Here is a 6,351-nt window from a genome sequence, read left to right on the forward strand (position 1 = left end):
GCTAAGCACGATATGCTTTGTATGATTAAAAATCATTGACATATAAATGTTGCTCAACGCATTATGCGATGCGTGAAACAATGAACATTGCTCAGGTCAGGAAGCTAGGCAAGTAAACGATGTTTCTTCTAAAGAATGTTGTCTTGAAAGATGATGACATGCACAATGTTGAAACAAGATTTCATGATAAAGGGTTCTTAAAGGGAAAGATGATATGGCTATGTATGTGTGAAAGAAGTGTGTGAAAGTGATACTAAGGCGAGGCTGCAAAGGCTTTGGTGAGGGAAATAGATGTGAGAATAGTCGAGATGGTGACTCTTTAGGCTAGGTAGGCTAAGTGATGTGGGTTCAAGCCCCCAAGTCTAGCTCTAATGGGTAGGGGTAAGCATTGTATATTCTTTGACTCGATCATGCATATGAATGTGGATGTGGCCGCACCTCTATGTGAGGTTGCCTACATATCCGTTAGGAATCAGGCCGAACGTAGCTCTAATCGAACTTTGCACAAGTGTGTGTACACCTCAAAGAGGTCTTTCGAGGGTTGTAAACTAGTTAAGCTTATAGGTGAAGAATAAAAGGTGAAAGGCTCAAGACCCGAGAGAATCCCCCAAGATATGCAATTGTGTATTTGAAAATTTTAAATTCGCAAGTTTTATTTTTCACATTTTTTTTTTGTTTGCTTTGATTTTTTTTTTTTGTTCTTTTGAATCAATGTAGGCAATCCCGGATCATGCGGTCCATCACTCATTTAGCATTCATGTTTCTCAGGCACAGTACCAAGCTCTCGATGAGAGACGCAATTCGAGACGTGTTCATATCAAAGACATTGGAACACTTGCCTTTAGACATTGTTTTTTTATTTACTTATTCTTTTTTTTATTATTATTTGAACTTGCTTTTTGAATGTTACACAAATTGCACACCTTACCATCCCAGGGTTATGTGAATGTGGGTTATAAAAATAAAGGTCAAACGTTAGACGAGGCTCAAAGTGGTTGATGAAGAAATGGATATGTGATTGAAATGGTTTAAGGGGAATGACAGGGTTGCAAAGATGCCTCAAATCATTGGTGTACCTTGTGTTTAGTTCGGCGATTGTTTTTTTTTTTTTTTTTTTTTTTTTTTTTTTTTTTTTTTTTTTGCGAATGACATGATCGAATGCAAAGGAAAGAAATGCTTATTGAATGACATATAGACATAAGGATAAGGAGAACCTATGCTAGACTTTTTAGGGAAAAAGGGTTGGAACAAAAGATTAAAAAAAAAAAAAAAAAAAAAGCATGAAATCTTGTATGGAAACTTGTCTTGTGCTTCGTCTTCATGGATGCGTATGAATTACTTGTTACCGCCAAGAGGGACAAGAAATTTGTTATTGCTGATGCTTTGATTGGAAGAAAAGAAGGAAGGAATGACGTTCCCCTTATTCTTCCAACTCTTGCCTAGTGAATCTTGAACTCGAGTACTATGGAACAAAATGAGCTCACTTAATGCATTGACTCAATAAATCGGATTGGAAAGGAAGAGTGTATGAAAGAATTTTCAAAACCAATGTGATATACTCTACTCATTCCTATTATGACGAAAAATGACGCATGCATGGTCCAGTATACGATCATAAGCAGTATAGTGCATTACTCGAATACAAAGTGTGTGCAATGACTCAACATGTGTGATTAGTTGAGTTTATTAAGACTCGTGGTATGATTGCATGACTAGACATGAGGATGTTGTGAAAAACAAAGGACCTAAGGACCAAATAGCACGGAAGACTAAAAGACAAACTAACTTGATTAATTTTATCCAATTTTAATGTTTATTCTATTTACTAAGGCGAAAATGGTCCATTGGCAATCGTTAGTCATAAATAAGATCAACCACAATCAACGACAAAGAACACATGTTAAGGTTAGCACAAAAAAAAACAAGAAACTAGAAAGACGAGTGGAATTCTAGAAGAGTTAGGACTCATGGGTATAAATAAATAAGTAAAAATAAAAATCTATAATCATATGTTATACGAGTTGACACGGATTAAAGGACTTGGCTAAGACTAGCTTGACACGAAAAGAAAAAAAAATAAAAACAAGAGGTTGCACACTAAAAAGACACCTAAACTGGACAGGCTGTAGTATATCGGTTATAACTTTTGTTCTGTAACTCTGATTGTGGCGAAACCAACGCCAAATAAAAGATAAAACTCGGGGCTACAGATCCATAGGTGGCACGACACGTAACTGTTTCTAGAACTCCGGCTATGACCAAAACAAGTTGACTCTTATGCAGGATACGGGAAAAAAAATCCGGGTTGACTCAAAATAAATAAAAAAATCTATGACTCTACTCTAATAAAAAAAAAATAAAAAATAAAAAAATAAAGGTTTGATAAGAGAAAAAAAGAGAAGAAAAAATAAAATAAAAATATGCACACATAAGCACATTGTCATGAATGATGCAATGAAGTTCGCAACCTAAAGTCAAGATATATGTTCCACTATGGTCAAGCTTATTTGGGTGTCAAAGGGTACCATGGTTAAGAGTTTGGACGCGTTAGCAATGCAGCCTCCCTTGAGGGTGTATGCTAACGGGCGGCTCCGCGAGTTCGTGATGAAATCGAACTCGACTCCATGGTTTGGGTGGATTTAAAAACTCGGATGAACCCTTATTGTCATGAACGTTTTTGGGTTGATAGAGCTTAAATCCCCCAGGCTAACCACGTACGTAGAACACGTACTATTGTGGAAAAATAGGTAACCTAATATGCATATGCATATGTGACAATGCCAATTAAATCGCAGGAATACAATTCAAGAATCTTTCAAGTCTCATCCACTCATCTCAATTAAATACCAATCACTCAAATCGATAAATAACCAAGAATCCTCCCCAGTGGAGTCGCCAAATTGTAGGCGTCGCACGAAGTGCGCCTACGTTAAAAGCATGTTGTGAATATGCTTGGCACTCATAGGAAGTGGGAATTGACATTACGATTAGGGACAACGATTAGGGACAAAGCAAAGTAGGGAGCCGCCAACAAGTTTTTAAGGAACTTGTAAACCGTTCACGGATCATTATAAGGCAACCACGAAAAGGGACAACGAAAGGCAACAACGATTGACCCATGAAGGTTATACCCCATTCATAATCCATGAGATTACTAACTCCATATGGTTCGGAACCACGAAAGGAGGATCGGGGATGATGGTACGAAGTGAGTCATGGAGTCACAATCGCTCGTATTGGCCTCTAATCGATTCTTATTATGAAAAGTATTCCTGTGATCTTAAAGGCATGCAAACAAAGATTCAATTCGCTCCAAACTATTATTATGCTAAATTGGTTGAATATTAATGCACGCATAATTCTAAAATATTAGTGATCACTTAATTAAACAACAAGATTAAAAAGGAACCTAAACCGGTTGTCCAAATTATCTTATTAGGCGTGATTCAATTACATATTCCTTTTAACATGCAATATGGTGATCAATAAATATAGAATAAATAAACATTAATATTGAAAGCAATTTAACAATAATAGTGTTAGTCAAATCAAATAATAATCCTAATCATGATATTAGCAACAAAGAATAAAAACAAGAGTAATTAAGTGATTAATTACTCACTTTCCGCGTTTCCTTGAAATTGCTACATCATGAATAAATTGTTAGTAACTTCAATAAAAAATAAATCAAATTGAAATTAAATTAAATAAAAGGTAGTGTTGATTTGGTCCAAACCCTCAGTTAATTATAACTTTCACGCCTTGGTTTAAGGACGGAAGCTCGGGTTAAATATGGACTCCTTGGAGTGCTTAGGGGAAGAATGATGTAATTAGGAATATAGGTTTGAGGCTAAGAATATGAGAGAAAGAGAAGAGAATGATTTTTGGTAGAAAAGAGAGGAAGAGAGAAGGATTTGATGATCAAGATTGTTGATGATTGAAAAAGGGGAGATATGACCTCTATTTATAGGGAAAAAAGAGGGGTCGAATTAACAAAAGATAAGAATTCGAATCGGATAAAACTCTTGCGATAGACAACAGTTTTTACGGTTTTTTTTATCATATCTTTTGATCCAAAAATCGGAATAAGATGAATAAGATATCGTTGGAAAGCTCTTGAAGTCTAATTTCTAACCCAATTAGAAGCAGATTCAAATATTTTGTAGAATAAAAGATATGGCCGAAATAGTGGGACGGTGTCAGTTTTGGATAGAGTTTCGTATTTCTTTCATATCTTATTCGTTATAGCTCGAAATTAATATTATAATATATCATTGGAAAGATAATTTCAATAGATATCCAATAATATAAGAATTAGATAAAAACTATGAAGCACAAAAATAATATCTGACAATCTTTGAACGTCTTTCAATTCGAATTGAATTACTAGAGGAGTTTTATTCTATTTCAAACTCTTTAATCTTATCTTTTCAAAAAGGATAATTAAGATCTTTTATAAGCTTATAGAAGCTTCCAATTAATCCTAATTGGATTAGGAGTGGGATTAAATCCATTGGACCCTCCACATGATCATTGGGTCGTAGGTAAGGTGGGCTTAAGTTCGGTTTGGACTCAGTTTAGTATTTTAGCCATAACTTATTCGTTATAACTCGGATTTGGGCTTATAATATATTTTTGGAAAGCTCTTTAAAATCCCCATCCAAATATTAAATAATTGGACAAGATTATGGACCAAAATAAACTGATCTAAACGTTTTTATAAAAAGGACACGAAATGAATTATTTTAGGTTTAAAGGCATGAAAAGAGGAAATTAAGTTATGATTTGGGAAAATGGGCTATGAATTGGATTGGTTTATGAAACGTATTGAGATTGAACATTTAAGCACTCCAAAGATTACATACTCAACCCAACAAATAACGGCGGTGAAAGGTTGTTCATCTTCGGGTTTGGTTTTGGGGAGACATTTTTAGGTGTTTACAACGCGTCTCTGAACAAAAGAGCTTTGAATGATATGAGTTTTTATTGAGATCATTCGATTGGCTGCGAACAGAAGCTTTGCTGAATGGTTGTATCTTGTAAAATCAAAAGATTGCCGAAAAACTTTGCTGGTGTTTTTCTTTGGGTTAACCTAAGGCTTGATGTGTTTGACATTGTGATTGCTTTGACTTGATGTTGACTCAAGGTTTGGTGTGTGTAGACACCCAAATGTGCCTCCTCAAAACCAAACCCAGTGATGAATGCCTTTCGCGTCGAATGATAATCGAATGAAGTGAAAGTGTGAAAAGTCTAGTGTTGCGGTTAGTTTTTATTAAAAATCCTCCTTTCTGTTTTCGAAAATCTACTCTATTTAATGAAAATAGCCAGTATAGTTTAGTTTGGTCCATTATTAGGGTCCAATAATGGTTTATTTGGATGGGGGCTTGAAAAGACCTTTCCAACGATATATTATAAGCCCAATTCCAATGAATAATGAGGAAGTTATGGCCAAAATACTAAATTGGGCCCAAACCGAATTTTACCAACGACACAATGATCATGTGGAGGGTCCAAAGGTTTAATCCTATTCCTAAACTAATATGGATTAATTATAATCTTCCATAAGTTTCTAAAAGATCTTAATTATCCATTTTTGAAAAGATACAATCATAGAATTTGAGTTGAATAAAAACTTTCCTTTTTTAAGTCCTAATTCTAATCGAATTTGAAGATGTTCAAAGACAGTCAGATATTATTTTCGTGCCTTATAATTTTTATCCAAATTTTATATGGTTGGATAGATCTTGAAATTATATTTCCAATTATATATTATAATATTAATTCCGAGCTATAACGAAAAAGATATGAAAGAAATACAAAACTTTCAAAACTGACACCCTTCCACTATTTTGGCCATATCTTTTTATCTTCAAAAGATTTTAATCTGATTCTAATTGATTTAGAAAGTAGACTTTAAGAGATTTCCAACGACATATTATATGCCTTATTTGGACTTTTGGATCAGAAGATATATATGGTAAAAACAAAATCCGCAAAAACTGATGTCCATCGAGTTTCATTTCGATTCGAATTCGGATTCTTTTCTTAATTGTTCGACTTTCTTTTTACCTATAAATAGAGGTCATATCTCCCTTTTTTTAAATCATCAACAAGCTTGAATCATCCACAACCATCATAATTCTCTCTCTTCTCTCTTGAGCAATATAGCTTTCTTTCTCTCTCTCTATTTCTAAACCAACGCTTTTACAAACACAATACCGCATTCACGAGATCTAGACATATCTAGCCAACTTCGAAGTTTTCATTTCCCTAGATGTGAAAGGTTGATAATTTTTGAGGGCTTGGTCCCAAATCCAGTCTAAAATTTTTAACTCTTTCTTTTAATTCTTT

This window comes from Chenopodium album, chromosome 27, assembly GCF_948465745.1.
Source record: "Chenopodium album chromosome 27, dcCheAlbu1.1, whole genome shotgun sequence".
NCBI classification, from domain to species: domain Eukaryota; kingdom Viridiplantae; phylum Streptophyta; class Magnoliopsida; order Caryophyllales; family Amaranthaceae; genus Chenopodium; species Chenopodium album.